The sequence below is a fragment of the Mobula hypostoma genome, chromosome 13, assembly GCF_963921235.1.
Source record: "Mobula hypostoma chromosome 13, sMobHyp1.1, whole genome shotgun sequence".
Classification (NCBI taxonomy): domain Eukaryota; kingdom Metazoa; phylum Chordata; class Chondrichthyes; order Myliobatiformes; family Myliobatidae; genus Mobula; species Mobula hypostoma.
Genome location: NC_086109.1, coordinates 94410936 through 94427397, shown reverse-complemented (window position 1 = coordinate 94427397; position 16462 = coordinate 94410936). Strand labels below are relative to the sequence as shown.

Here is a 16462-nt window from a genome sequence, read left to right as displayed (position 1 = left end):
GCGCCGCGCTCCCTGGCGGCGGCTGCCCACTCTAGGCCGTGGATGCGTTTCGGGCCTGCCGAACCATCGATACAGCTGGGGAGGGGCCGAGTGGCATGGCTACGGGGGTGCCTCAGGGTACTGGGCCCTGTGTGTACTCTAGGCCGCCGACTGGATATCAGGCCTCCGGCATAAACCCATCCCTGTGTCTGACCAGGAAAGGTCCCGAGACGGTGGCACCGGATAGTGTCTGGGGGTGTTGGGAAGTGAGGAGGGGGAAGGGGAGAGGAGGAAAGGTCATGGGCGCCAACGGCTGCTCCGCCCCCGTCCGGTCTCGGCCGCTCCGCCTACACCTACACCGGCATCCCCGGACATATGGGCGCTCCGCCCTTCCCCCCCAGGAACACGCCCCCAAACAACACCTGACCTCCATAGTACCGTCCGAACTGCCCCTTCCTATGACTCAGTCCTTTCCCTAATCCATCACTGACCACCATCTTCTAACCCCCTCTCCAGCACACTGACCACGTTCTCACTCCTCTGCTTATACTCTCACACTCCCACCCCTAACGTGTCTCCTGAACCCCGCCCACCCTGTCCAGCCAAACACCCCTGATTCCTACCACTCCCGAAGTGTCCCCTGTACTGACACACCCCTCTGCCCTGCACCCATACCGCCTCCTTCGCTTTTCCTTCTGGACCGCGCACCCCGTCCTGACGTTCCCCGCCCCTGCTGACCTGTCCTGACACCCCCACCTTTTTGTTTCCCCTTCACCCTCTGATGCCTCCACTCCCCACGTATCTCCGAGTGCGCCTTCAGTAATAATCGTCAGTGTTACAGATTGCCAGTTTTTATAGGATGTTGGAAAAAATGTGTCTGCATGTTTTTAAATGCAAATTATGGGAGGTCATTGGTGGAATTTATAGGTGAACAGTGTTTGTAGGCAGTAAGTAAGGAAATTCACTTACTAAGCTGAGGTTCAGGTACACAGTTTGTTCACGTGTTTTGTCCTTCTGCCTGCCAAATTATGCAGTGTCACACAAAAATCAGCTGCAGTGATGTTCTACATCTGCCGTGCTTACTGACTGCCACAGAAGCATGTTTCGGGAGGCAGGCTGTGGATTTGACATCTTCATGCTTGTCTCAGTGCAGTTGCCAATTATAAAATCACCTGTCCTGCCCTAACAGCTGATTTTAGGCTTTCCCCCAGGAGAAATTCAAAACATTGGAATAAAGACACAAGGCTTGGGCCAGGGCGCACTAAAGGCTAAATGAGGTAACTGCTGTAACTCATGATGATTATCTGCTGAGGAGACTTTGGTTCAAGATCTTTATTGTCTATTTATAATTGTTCTGAGGCGTGGTTGATCAGTTGCCTTCCCAAAACTAATCACTACAGCAGGACTATTAAGAATCTTCTATTGAGTTTCAAGAGTCCACTTTCCAGATTAGCAATTTTCATTGGCATATTTTTCAGCCCACAACTTGCCAGATTTGCTGAATTTAATTTCACAAAGTGCATAGTGGGATTTGACTTCATTTCTGGTATCTTAACTATTTCCGTGCAGTGAGGCGCAGCAGATTTATTGTTGGCACAGGGCCAGATGCACGAAACCTGGACTGGAGAATGCAAGTGCAGTAACTTTATATCAGCCTGTTATTATAAACAAAGGATTCAAGCCAAAAGCTGTCTGCCATTTCTTTTAATTTTTTTATTTGGAGATAACAGCACATAACAGGCCTTTCCAACCCCACGAGTTCTGCGCTGCCCAATTATACCCCTGTGACCAATTAAACCTACTAACCCTGTACGTCTTTGGAATGTGGGAGGAAGCTTGCCTGGTCACGAAGAGAACATACAAACTCCTTACAGGCAGCGGCGGGTTGCTAGTGTTGCAATAGCGTTACTATACTACCGTGCAGTAGTTGATTTGTAACATCCACTTACCTATTTTCTATCAGAATTCTTTCATCATGCCAGTAAGTGATATAGATTTAAATGCAAGAAGCATTATAAAATAAATGTACCAAAAATAATTGTATGAACAATGAGTGACTCATAGAAACTTAGTTGCATGGATTCTGAAGTGGCTTCTCCACAGAAATCAGAGGGTGGTATTAGTTGGAGGGTATTCTATCTTGAAGTTGGTGATGAGTGGTGTTCTATTGGAATCTGCTCTGTTTTGTGATTTTATAAATGACTTGGATGAGAAATTGCAGTGGTGTTTAGTAAGTTTGCGGATGACAGGAAGGTTGGTGGTGTTGAAGGAGAGAAGGTTGTCGTGGGTTGCAATAAGACATTGGTAGGATGCAGAACTGAGCAGAGAAATAAATTTGGGGACTGGTTTGTTGAGCACCTCTGCTACATCTCCTGGTGGACAACCATTTTAATTCCTATCCCCATTCCTGTTCCAACATATCAGTCCATGGCCATCTCTTCTGCCATGATGAGGCCATTCAGAGTGGAGGAGCAACACCTCATATTTCGTCGAGGGAGCCTCCAACCTAATGGCACAAACATTGATTTCTCCTTGTGGTAACTTTTTCCCTCCCCCTTCCCTCTTCTATCACCCACTCTTGACTCCTCTTCTCCTCACCTGCCTGTCACTTCTCCTGGTGCCCCTCATTCTTCCCTTTCTCCCATGGTCCACTCTTCTCTCCTATCAGATTCTTTCTTCTATAGCCCTTTAACTTTCCCATCCACCTGGCTTCACCCATCAACCTTCTAGTTAGTCCTCCTTTCCCTCTCCTTTCCTTTTTATTCCGACGTCTTCCCACTTTCCAGTCTGAAGAAGGTTCTTGGCCGGAAGCATTGATTGTTTATTCATTTCTATTGATGTTGCCTGACCTTTTGAGTTCCTCTAGTATTCTGTGTGTTGCTCTGGATTTCCAGTATCTGCAGAATCTCTTGTGCTCATGGACAGCAAAGTGGCAGGTGCAGCTCAATTCACAAATGTGTGAGGTGATGCACTTCAGAAGATCAGACTTGAAGGTGGAGTATTTAGCAGTGTGGATGAACCATGGGATCTTGAGGTCATTAGATCCTTCAAAGTTCCCTTGCAAGTTGGTAGGTTGGTTAAGAAGGCTTATGGTGATTTGGCTTTCATTAGTCAGAGGATTGAGTTCAAAAAGCCACAGCTCTATAAAACTCTGGTTAGACTACACTTAGAGTATTGTGTTCAGTTCTGGTTGCTTTATTATAGAAAGGGTGTGGAAGCTTTTGAGAGTGTGCAGAGATTTACCAGGATACTGCCAAGATTAGAGAGAGTGTCTTTTGAGGATAGGTTGAGCAAGCTAGGACTTTTCTCATTGGAGTGAAGAAGGGTGAGTATGGATTTGAACAAGGTGTATAAGATTATGAGAGACATAGATAAAGTGGGCAACCAGAACCTTTTTCACAGGGTGAGCTGCGGCCAATACCAGAGGGCATCCATTTAAGCTGATTAGAGAAAAGTTTAGGGGAGATGTCAAATGTAAGTATTATTTTATTAATTTGCAGAGAATGGTGGGTGCCTCAAACACTGTGTGGAGTTAGTGGTAGAGGTTGATAAATTAGGGACATTTGGAGGCTTAGATTGGCCCATGGGTGGTAGAAAAAATAGGGTTATGGGGTGTGTAGGAGGGAAGGGTTAAATAGTTCATGGAGTAGGTTGATATAGGTTGGCATATCATTGTGCTGTACTGTTCTGCCAAAGTAATGGGATAACAAAGCCCAAAGACAGGTTAATTTGCTCATTGTGGTCCTGCTGGATCTTTGGTCAGATTTTATAATTTACTATAAATCCATTTTTATTTTACCCATATCAGATTAATTTTATTTCACCCTTATCAGATGCCCTTATCTTAGTTATCAGATTTTTGTTTGTAAGGTATTATTGAATATTAAAATAGGCTTCTTCTAGTAAAAATAGGCTTGAACGATCTAACAGCTTTGTTCGATTTTCTTTACAGAATAGAATTGAGATTCCATGGTGTGATTTCATCTCCATTTCAGAATATAATGTAAGTAATAGATATAAGGATATGTTTTCACACTTAGTACAGTATCAGCCTCCAGTCTTTGAGGTGTATAACCTTGTAGCCCAAGACAAAAAAAAAATCACATGCTGTGTTGTGCCACAGAAAACAATATTGTCTTTTCAAATTAATTAGACCTGGCAGAGGAAGCTCTCTTGCTTTTATTGAAACCCATTTTTGCAGTTGGATCTCATTTTAAGGCAGTATTAATGCTTTCTGTTGCCCAGTTTCTTACTTCCACATTTCTATCTCTGTTCCTGCCCACCTCCAAATAAAATAGACATGCAGGTTATTTTTGTTATTTTGAATTAACAAAATGGCTTAATCTCAGCTGTATTCCATTCTGCATGAGAGGATCTGCACGCTCTGTTATTGCTTTTGGGCGTACATTGATCAGCTTGCCATTTGATTCTCTTCTGTATCCACGGATGGCATTGTTGAGATCAGGAAAATGGCTGGCATCACATGTTGAACATTTTTACTTGTAGTGAGCCATTGTGACCATTTTATCCAAAGGAAGAATGGTTTGGATGCTGGATATCTGAAAAAAAGACAGAAAATTTTAAATTGGATTGGGCACCATTTGTTGAGAGATCAATGGTTTTAGGCTAAATAAATATTTAACATTGATTTGAGCTATCAGCTCTGTTTCTCTCTTCTTTGATGCAGTTTAATCCACTGAGTAGGTTTTTCCTCTCTGCGCCTTGTGGCATATCAGGCGGTAACCTTGCTGTTTCTTTAGCATTTTGTCTGTGTTTTCTTTTATGAGGCCGAATTGCTAGCTTGGCGCTCAACCCAGCATGGATGGAAAGCCTGCAAGGGACAAGTCAGAATTTTACCCGGGACCATTTACCTCCCAAGTCCAGTGCTGATGCCACTACACCACCAGCTGGCCTAACCCACTGAGTACTTTCCACATTTTCTGTTAATTTTCTTTGTAGTTATTTTTATTTGAAATAGATCTGAAGTCCTCACATGTCCTTTGATCACTCAGAATTGCCATGCAAATTGATTGAGTTGTTGAGAAGGTGTATGGTGTGTTGGCCTTCAATAGTTGGGCATCGAGTTCAAGAGCCACGAGGTAATGTTGCTGCTCTGTGAAATTCTGGTTCGACTACACTTGGAATATTGTGTTCAGTTCTTGTCACCTCAGAATTGAAGGATGTGCAAGCTGTAGAGTGGATGCAGAGGTGATTTATCAGGATGCTACCTATATTACAGAGCATGTCTTGTGAGGATGGGTTGAATGAGCTAGGACTTTCCTCTTTGAGGCGAAGGAGGATGAGAAGTGACCTGATAGACATGTACAAGATGATAGAAATTTAGAAAACCTACAGCACAATACAGGCCCTCAGGCCCACAAAGTTGTGCCAAACATGTCCCTACCTTAGAAATTACCAGGGTTACCCATAACCCTCTATTTTTCTGAGTTCCATATACCTATCCAAAAGTCTCGTAAAAGACCCTATCGTATCTGCCTCCACCTCCGTTGCCAGCAGCCCATTCCACGCACTCACCACTCTCTGCGTAAAAAAAACTTACCCCTGACATCTCCTCAGTACCTACTCCCGAGCACCTTAAACCTGTGCCCTCTTATGGCAGCCATTTCAGCCCTGGGAAAAAGCCTCTGACTATCCAGACGATCAATGCCTCTCATCATCTTATACACCTCTATCAGGTCACCCCTCATCCTCTGTCGCTCCAAGGAGAAAAGGCCAAGCTCACTCCACCTGTTTTCATAAGACATGCTTCCAAATCCAGGCAACATCCTTGTAAATCTCTGCACCCTTTCTGTGGTTTCCACATCCTTCCTGTAGTGAGGCAACCAGAACTGAGCACAGAACTCCAAGTGGGGTCTGACCAGGGTCCTATATAGCTGTAACATTACCTCTTGGCTCCTAAATTCAATTCCACAATTGATGAAGGCCAATACACCATATGCCTTCTTAACCACAGAGTCAACCTGCGCAGCTGCTTTGAGCGTTCTATGGACTCAGACCCCAAGATCCCTCTGATCCTCCACACTGCCAAGAGTCCTACCATTAAACTATATTATGCCATCATATTTGACCTACCAAAATGAACCACTGTACACTTACCTGGGTTGAACTCCATCTGCCACTTCTCGGCCCAGTTTTGCATCCTATCAATGTCCCCCTGTAACCTCTGACAGCCCTCCACACTATCCACAACACCCCCAACCTTAGTGTCATCAGCAAACTTACTAACCCACCCCTCCACTTCCTCATCCAGGTCATTTATAAAAATCACGAAGAGTAAGGGTCCCAGGACAGATCCCTGAGGCACACCACTGGTCACTGACCTCCATGCAGAATATGACCCGTCTACAACCACTCTTTGCCTTCTGTGGGCAAGCCAGTTCTGGATCCACAAAGCAATGTCACCTTGGATCCCATGCCTCCTTACGTTCTCAATGAGCCTTGCATTGGGTACCTTATCAAACGCCTTGCTGAAATCCATATACACTACATCTACTGCTCTTTCTTCATCAATGTGTTTAGTCACATCCTCAAAAAATTCAATCAGGCTTGTAAGGCCCAACCTGCCCTTGACAAAGCCATGCTGACTATTCCTAATCATATTATACCTCTCCAAATGTTCACAAATCCTGCCTCTCAGTATCTTCTCCATCAACTTACCAACCACTGAAGTAAGGCTCACTGGTCTATAATTTCCTGGGCTATCTCTACTCCCTTTCTTGAATAAGGGAACAACATCTGCAACCCTCCGATCCTCCGGAACCTCTCCCGTCCCCATTGATGATGCAAAGATCATCACCAGAGGCTCAGCAATCTCCTCCCTCGCCTCCCACAGTAGCCTGGGGTACATCTCATCCGGTCCCAGCAACTTATCCAACTTGATGCTTTCCAAAAGCTCCAGCACATCCTATGATGATGAGAGGCATAGATCAAGTGGACAACCAGGGACTTTCTGACAGGATGGAAATGGCTAAAATAAGAGGGCATGATTTTAAGGTGATTAGAGGAAAGTATTGCAGGGGGGATATCACAGAGGTTTTTTACAGAGTGGTGAGTGCTTGGAATGCCCTGCCAGGGGTGGTAGAGGCAGATACATTATGGACATTTAAGGAGCTCTTAGATAGGCACATGGATGATAGAAAAATGGAGGACGATGGAGGAGGGAAGTGTTAGGTTGATCTTGGAGTAGGTTAAAACATGGCCTGTATTGTGCTATAATGTTTTATGTTCAATGTAATTTGAGTTGCTTGCTTTGTAAAATTTCTTGCAATAATGTGACAGTGTCTGTGGGAGCATTTTAATTCCTTATACCACAATTTCCAAACCTAACTGAATTCTTAATAAATAAAATCTGTTGTGATTAAATAATGAGCAAAATATCTAACCACTAGTTAATACATTGTTTGTAGATTTGCTCACTATTCTTTGCTGTGGCATGTCTTTAATTTGAAAAGAACTTAATATGATACTCAGGGCATTAAAATGCTGATTTAGTTTTCCAATGAGGTAACAAAACAACTTAATGGTAGAACGGTAAATGTGTGTATTTTAGATTTTAGTAAGGAGTTTGACAGGAGGGTGATGGGATTCTTGGGCAAGCTGTAGTGCCTGCTTATGCTACCCCACCCCCCAACCACCACCACCAAATCAGGTTGACATGAAGCCATGGGAGCAGGTGGTGGGTGGTCATATGAGCAGCTGGTGCACATCACAAGAAGTCTTGGTTATGTGACCACTGACGCCAGTCAAAAATCTCTGAAGAGTGTTGATAATGGCTGGGGTCACCCGTCTTATAGAGACACTGCCCAGAAGAAGACAAATGCAAACCACTTCTGTAGTAACATTTGCCAAGAACACTCATAGTAATGGAAAGACCGTGATCGCCCACATCGTACAACACAGCACATAACAAACGAATGTTTGACAAGATTCTCCATAGTTGGCTCATCTAGAAAATCATGAGACACAGGATCCACGGAAACTTAGCTGTGTGGATTCAGAACTGGCTTGCACACAGAAGGCAGAGGGTGGTAGTAGATGGAGTGTTATTCTGCCAGGGGATTGGTGACTATTGATTTTCTGTCGGGATCTGTTCTAGGACCCCAGCTCTGATTTTCTTTAAAAAATGATTTGAATGAGGAAGTGGAGGGGTTGGTTAGTAAATTTGCAGATGATAGAAAGATTGGAGATGCTGTAGATAGTGTATAAGGTTACAACAGGATATAGAGGATATGCAGAGAAGCAGCAGATGTACATATATGGTGTAACCAGAGTTTCTATGAAATAGTACCATTAAGAAAACGTTCCTTGACATCATCGTACCAAAATTAATTACAAAGATAGTGTTAACATTTGGGAATGATCGGTGAAGGTAGCTTAATTAAAAATGATTGGCATTCTGGGAGTGTGATGGGTATTGAAGATTGGAGTTGAGTGTTTACCATTATGATCTGAATCCGTGGTGTAGTTCCGGAATCATTCTACAGTAACCTATGATAAATATTTTATACTATTGGCAAATTATATTTCCACAAAGAAGATGATCTCCATTGGGCTAGAGGAACATTGGTTTGGAATGTCTGAAGTCTTGAACAATAATGTTGAAATAAGGGCAGATACTCTTTGAAATTGGGTTGGAGGTTGGGATGCAGAGGAACTTTTCATGACGTCTGTGTAGTTAAACATTTTTCTAACATAAATACTGAACATTTTCCTCCCATTTAATTAAAGAGGAAAGATAGGTCTGTTGGCTCAGGTGTTGAGCTTTTATTTCACTTATAATGACAATGTTTGGGGAAAAATAATTGGCTTAATTCCTAATTAAAATGCCCATAATTGTACAAACAGCAATATAAAATTTTTTAGATTATGAGAACACTCAGTCCTCTTTTATTGTCATTTAGAAATGCATACATACATTAAGAAATGATACAATGTTTCTCCAGAGTGATATCACAGAAAGCAGGACAAACCAAAGACTAACACTGACAGAACCACATAATTATAACATAGTTACAGCAGTGCAAAACAATACCATAATTTGATGAAGAGCAGACCATGGGCACAGTAAAAAAAAAAGTCTCAAAGTCCCGAGTCGATCGACTCCCAAGTCCCCGATAGCAGGCGGCAAAAGGGAGAAACTCCCTGTGTGCAATTTAATGATTTTTACCTTTTAATTTGGCATATATTGGGTGTAGAATATTCTGTTTCTCCTAGACACCAGATACAAATCTAATGTTGCAATCTTCTTTATTTTTCCTATTGGTATCCTATACCTTTTCCCACCCAATCACATGATGGAATTTCCCTTCCCCAGTCCTACTATGCTGGATGACCAAAAGCTTTTTATAAAACTTGGTAAATTTGTTTCTTTGACAATTCCTCCAATTACTTACTTGATCCTTGTGTTCTTGTTCCTTCACTCCAATGAGGTGTGTGGTTACACTTCTATGAAATTCTGATATAAATTCAAGATCAAGTTTATTGGCATCTGACTGTGCACATACACAACCAAATGAAATGACATGCACCCATGAGCACTGAACACTAATGTAGAAGTAAATCTGGCATCTTTCTCTCTATTCCTCCCTATTCGTTCTTAAGGGAATTCATTTTGGCATAGCTGTAACTTTTTAGTTTCATGTGATCCCTATGGATCGGTGTTGTATTGGAGAATCTGAGCAATGAACCAGGTGAAATACAACTCCTCAAAACTAAGTGACATTTGCCAAGTTACACTTTGCCAGTCCCTACTTTTTAATAACTTCCCAAGTACACAAAACTGTACCATTGCTGTTGATTTTTTTGCTTTAGCCTCAGTCTACTACCTTAGTTGCAAACCTGATGCAAACACTTTTTTCCTAAGTCTGTTTGCAGATAATGTATTATACTGGCCTACATTTAAGATATTTTCTATCCATCTTGACTACTGTATGACTTTTCATACACAAAATAAAAACGGCATCTAAAGACAAGTCAGCTTGTTTATCAAAACTAAAAAGTCTCCACTCAAAATACTATTCTGGCATTATTTTTCTTCTACTGAAGGACTTGCAACTTATCGCCATAATTTTCTATTTTTAAATTTGTATTTTGGAAATAGTTTTTTAGGTCTTGACGGCATAATTGAATCCGTCACTGTAGTTAAACCACCAATGATTATGTTGGCGTTCAGATTGCTCTAAATGTGTATGAAAGTTTTTCCATTTGCTTCTATTTTAGACTACTGAATTTTAGCTGTAAAGTTCAGAGTAAGTTTCTTATCAAAGTACATGTATGTCTCCATGTACAACCCTGAGATTCATTTTTTTGCAGGCATTCACAGTAGATACAAAGAAACACAGTAATATGAATGAAAAACTGCGCACAGCAAAGACGGACAAGCAACCAGTGTGCAAAAGATATCAATTTGTGCAAAAGATATCAATTTGCGCAAAAGATATCAATTTGCGCAAATACAAAAAAAAATCAGATTTAATATCACTGGCATATGTCGTGAAATTTTTTGTTTTAATAATTAATATTGCTGAGAATATGAGTTGTAAAGTCCTTGACAGTGTGTATGAGGTTGTGGAAGCAGTTCAGTGTTGGGATGAGTGAGGTTATCCACACCATTTCAGGGGCCTGATGGTTGTAGGGTAATAACTGTTCCTGAATCTGGTTAAGTGGGACCTGAGACTCCTGTACTTCCTTCTCAATGGCATCATTGAGAAGAGAGCATGGCTTGGATCATTATTAATATGCAGTTTATGATATATTTTTCTTATTTGTCATATTTTAAAAATTCAGTTGAATCAGTGCAGTAATTGATGTCAGAATGGTAATGGGTGTAAAAGTGTGCTGGTAAACTTTTCCATTGGAGTGGAGAGGGGTGAAAGAACAGAGGCTGTTCTGGGCTTGGACCAATGATAGTCAGTGCTTTGTTGGAATAACCTGTTAGTCTGCCCCATTTCTATCCCTGTTTCCTTTATATTTACTGTGAAGCAGACTCCTGTGCTTCTTGTGTAAATATAATTGGCTGGGTTTGTTCGAGATGAACTGTGTCTGAATAATGCATTCACAGGAGAAAATCTGAATTCAAGTTGAGTCTTGCAGGAGTTATTTAATTCTGAGCAGTTGTTAAGTCAATTAGAATTAAATTGAACAGTAAAAAGCATGGCACAATAAATGATCTTTGTCTTTCCCTTGCTGTGAAGGGACAAGTTTTCTTAAAGGTACTTTTTAAAAGGCCCTTCCTCCCTAGCAAAATGCATTCAACAGATAGCTGTGTATTTTCTAACATCAAAAGGAAACCAGAGAAGAGACCCTTCCAGGAACTGTAAAGCATTGTATAAAACAGAACTGACTGAAGGTCTAGGTCAGTTGACTAGTCAAAACATAATTAATGGTACAGGAAACTTAGAGCAAATTAGGGAGAGATAAAATTTTTACAAAGCTGACCAAGTATGCCATTTATAATTATGAATTTTGAATTACAGCATATATGTATCAGCCAAAATGTTCTGGAAATGTTGAGATATGTTAGTCAAATTGGTTTGCTCACATGATAAGCAAAAGATCTTTATTACATACCAGCAGTGAAGTTAATTGCTTAATTATACACTATGCTGAGCCAGTGACCCAGGTTCAATTCTGCGGCTGTCTGTAAGGAGTTTGAACTCTGTCCCCATGACTGTGTGGGTTTCTTTCAGGTGCTCCAGTTTCCTCCCATGTTCCAAAAATGTAGGGATTAGTATGTTAATTAGCCATGTGGGTGTAATTGGGCAGAACGGGCTTATGCCTGTTACCATGCTGTATCTCTCACTAATAGTAACAATAATAATTATAATGATAGTAGTAAATCTCCAGAAAGGCACAATACTAAACGCCACTAGAATAGTCCAAAAGTTCCTAGCAAGAAATGAGTGTGCTTGACAATGCCTGTACCTCAAGTTTTGCCATCTTGCTGAAAAATATACTAATTATAATAATAAAGCACTCCTGATCAAGGGTGACTTATTTCCACTCAATTTCTGTGCATTCTGATGTGATTAGTGAGCAGTGCGGAAACAGCCTTTTCCATAGATGTGGCTGGTGTTACCTGATGAAGCGGGGGTGAGGGTATTCAGTTGGTGTGCACTCTCTGCCAGCTTCACTGGCTTCCCGTACACTTAAGGTTCTCGATACAAATCAGAGCTCTCCGTACTTCGGATGGTGAAAAGGGATTATCAAGAATCAATAAGGATATTGTATTTTTCCATTTGAATTTACCTTTGAATCCTTTCCTCTGACCAGCTGGCAATTTCTTCCCATGACAGAGCTTGCAATAGTGTGTCTACTTTGGTATTCTGCTGTCAGGCAGGCAAATGACATAATCTGGCTGTAATTCAGGAATCGTCTCCAATGGTCACAGATTCACTCAGTACACTCTGACTGAGATTCCCATCCAAGCTAGTTCCATTTAGCCGGGTTTGGCTGTAACTCTCTCTTAAAACCTTTCCTATTCACGTGCCTGTCTAGTATTATGCCTTGGTAATATTACGGTACTCCTGCTACTGCAGTACTAGTTAGGTAAGAAGTAATTTTCACTGTGCTCAGAGAGGTGTGAGGCAAAAAGTATTGTTCTCTTGTTTTCTTTTTCTTTGCCACGCAGTCTCTTCCTACAGCTGATTGCTAGTTAATTAGCCTCAGGTGTGTCATGGGCACATGCATGATTGAGAAGGTGAAAAATCAATACCTAGAATATTTCTTAACTAGGTGCAGACTTTGTTTTATGTACATTACACTCTCCTATAGATATTGTTTTGTGTGTCAAGTAACTGAAACTGAGAGAGTAGCAAACTGGGGCTGCAGGTCTCTGAAGATAACACGTTGAGGTGTGCTATTTCAGTCTATTTGCTCACGTGATAAACAAAAGTTGTTTATGAAAGGCTTGCAGTGTATTTGATTAGTTTGTTGGCAACACCTCCGTGATGATTGTAACCAGTCTATTATACTACGTGTCCATTTTTAGCAGTATTTCTACATAGTACTTCTTCAGCCACTTATCCACATGAAGTCAGTTTTCCTATTGTTAACTTTGTCTAATTTCCGTTGAATAACAACAATCTGCGAAATCAACCTAAACCATGTGGTTGTAGCTTCTCTTTGGCAGATATTAATTGTATTATGTACCGTTAGAACTGCAGGGTCTTCAAGGTCATGGGGAATTTAATTTTGCGATTGACACAAGTTCTGTTTCAAATACAAGAACCCTTTGCCCAATAAGAGAGCATTTTTACAGATTTGTTTGCTACTTGACTATGTTTTATTCAAATTAACTTTCTCAAAGGGCACCATGGCAGCATAGTGGTTAGCACGATGCTATTACTGTGGTTGCATTGGAGTTCAATCCCAGTGTCCTCTGTGCGCCCTCACCATGAAATGCATGGGTTTTCTCTGGGTGCTCCAGTTTCCTCCTCAGTCCAAAGATGTACCGTGTAGACTAATTGGTCATCATAAATTGTCTCATGATTAGGCTAGGGTTAAAATGGGGTTATCGGGGGTCACTGGGCAGTGTGGCTCAAAGAGCCTATTCTGTACTGTATCTCTAAATAAGTAATAAATTGTCAGTGATCTGGTCAGATTATGTATTGTAATGTAAACCCACTGCAGCAAGCTCATGGGTGATATAATCACTGCCTTTAATTCGGCTTTCCTGGTTCACCCCTGTAATACTTGATTTTCCCTATAGAATAAAAATCAATCTATCCCTGCCTTTATTAACGTAATGTCACCTTTTCTATACTCTGGGCTGAGAATTCTAAAGGCTCGCAATCCTCTTGCAAAAAGAAATTCCTCCTCAGTGATAAATAGGAGAGCCATTCATCCTGAGAAAGAACCTGTCCGTTCCAGAGAAGACTGTATCGTGCCTCCATTCTGTCAAGTACTGTCAGAATCTTTTCTATTTAATTAAAATCACCTTTCATTCTTGTAAGCTGCAATGGATGCAGGTCTAATTTTGCACTTTCCTCACAAAACAACTCTTTCATCTAATAATCAATCTAACGGATTTTGTTGCATTGTTTCCAGGGCATATGTAATTCTTCTTTAGGCTTTGAACATTTTGAAAATTAAAACTTCCAGATTAACAAAGGGAAGCAATTTTATGGAGTTATTGAGTCCAGCAAATGTGCAGTGTTAAATTATTAGTGACCATTTTGTGCTCCTGTGGTTTCGGCTGTCAGTGTGGTATCCACCAATGATAAAAATTCATTGCCATACAGCAACTTGCTATTTTTATTTTGGATCTGCATAAAAGGTATCCAGTGCATTTAGAGCAGGCGTCCCCAGCCTGAGCTCCATGGGCCCCTTGATTATTGTTAAGGTTCCATGGCACAAAAAAGTTTGGGAACCCCTGATCTAGAGCATGCACCTGGAAAGTTTCTATTAATTTAAAGTCATTAGAGTCATATTTATGTAAAGAGTTAAATGAAAGCTTATTGCTGATAAAACTTCAAACTATTAAATATTAAAATGCAATTGGACACGAGCCTCCTTGAATTCCTCACAATTAAACAATTTTGTATCTATATTAAAGCTTTAATGTGCACAAAATCCCAAGGTACTTTTCAGAAATATTATCAATGTGATATTAAATCATGAGGGCAGATGGTCAGAAGTTGACTTTTGAAAAGAAGTGAAAAAGGAGATGAGAGTCATGAGGTTTAGGGAGGGAATCCACAGAATATCCGCCTTAAAATTAGAAGTATAATAATGCTTTAGGTTTTGTTCTTGCTTGACAGTGGAATAATTATTTGGTGATAAAATAATCAGAATTGGAGGATCATAAATAATCTAAAGTGTTATAAGATTGGTAAAGGGGTGAGGGAGATTATGATGAGATAATTGAGAGGGTATAAACCAAGGATGAGAATTTTAAAATCCAGGTGGTGTTTATGTGTATGATGCAGATTTATTAGCAATGAGAGCATTGGATTTGAAGCGAGTTTGATTATGAAGCCGTGTTTTGGATTATCTGGTACTTATGAAGGATAGAATTAGGTAGGCTGACCTGGAGTGCAAGAATGTCTTGAAATAGGTAAGGATGTGAAAGTTGGCAGTAAATGAGCTGAACAGGGGCAGTGCCAAATCATCTTGCAGATCTGGAAATAAATAAATCAGTCAATTTTTTAATGGAACAGGCAGGTTTATAGAGACATGGAGCAATTGCCTGCATTATGTTTTCATGATTTTATTTTTTCTTGCCTTGCTGTACTTGAAAATGAAAAATGCTATTAACAACTGCATTAAATGTGCAGGTTGACAGGCCTTTCCTTGAATCCTTCTGGAATATTTACTCATTTCATTTACTCTGTTTAGGTAATGCTGTTTCTTGACAACCTAGCTACAAACCTTTGCGTGGTAGAGAAAGGACTTCCGTGATGTTGTTTGACTTGTTTTTTCCATTTCACTGTTCCCATAAATGTATGCACTGACACATGTATGCGCCCATACATACCTGCCACCTTAAAATTAGTAGTGTAATAATGTTTTATATTTTATTCTTGCAGATAATTTTTGGGTGTTAATTGAATTTCTGTAGTTTCTTTCACATTATTAATGTAATACTCAGTTGGCACCATCCCGTGTTACAGGATGTAGTCAGTAGGTGGGAGAGGAGAGGCCTTGTAATATTGAGAATCTTTCTAAGTGACTGAATTAATGAAACTATTTTGTATCAAATGTTTGTTATGACTACAAACTTCCAGGAATTGTGATATCCTAGAAAACTGCATGGTATTGTTGATTTATTTGTAGCAAAGCATGTGTTCCTGAAGTGAGATTTTTATGCAGGGAAGAAGGGTACAGGTTAGGCAGAGATTTAAAATAAGAGAAAAATAAATGTTGCTGCTGGCAAAAATACAAATCCTGAATTTTTAAATGGATAAGAGCAAATCTTGTTATGTATTTTGCAAAAAAGATGATCTATACATAGCTATTTAAATAGATAGTCACTGATAAAATTCACGTCTCCCAGCTCAATCTGTAATGACAAATATATCCTGGTTGTTTATAAAAATGAAGTACCTTGCCTGAATTTGTATAGTTGAGTCAGTCATTTGATTCTTTCCTTTGGGTATTACTTATTTTTTGACATGCAAACTTTTATGAATGAACTCCATTTTCTTTGAAATAAATTTACCCTAATTAACTTCATATCAAAGTTCCTAGTTTCAGGCCACCTTGTACACATTGTAGTAAGTCACGTACGTCATTGAAAGATGAAAAATACACAAATGGTCATGTGTAAGACATCAGGAGACATAAACCAGATGTGTTGGCACAATATTGTGGCAATGTAGCTCTGTGGTTATTAAAACATGATTGATTAGTGAACAAAAGAATCCTTGCTACGTTGACTTTCTTAATAACTATTTCACTTCTGCCAGACAAGAGTCTTAAGGAAAGCCAGTCTTAATTCTCCAGTCTGCAGTGTTTTCTGCAG

General features: G+C 40.4%; 1 protein-coding gene across 5 annotated transcripts in view; it reads left to right on the top strand.

The window, feature by feature from the left end:
- Positions 1-16462, top strand: part of LOC134355793 (CTD small phosphatase-like protein 2) — a 72266-nt gene that overhangs the window by 272 nt on the left and 55532 nt on the right. For all 5 annotated transcript variants that reach the window (XM_063066209.1, XM_063066211.1, XM_063066212.1 and 2 more), the window contains exon 2: positions 3932-3982. The gene's annotated coding sequence lies outside the window, so the exon portion shown is untranslated. The remainder of the gene's footprint in view (positions 1-3931; positions 3983-16462) is intronic.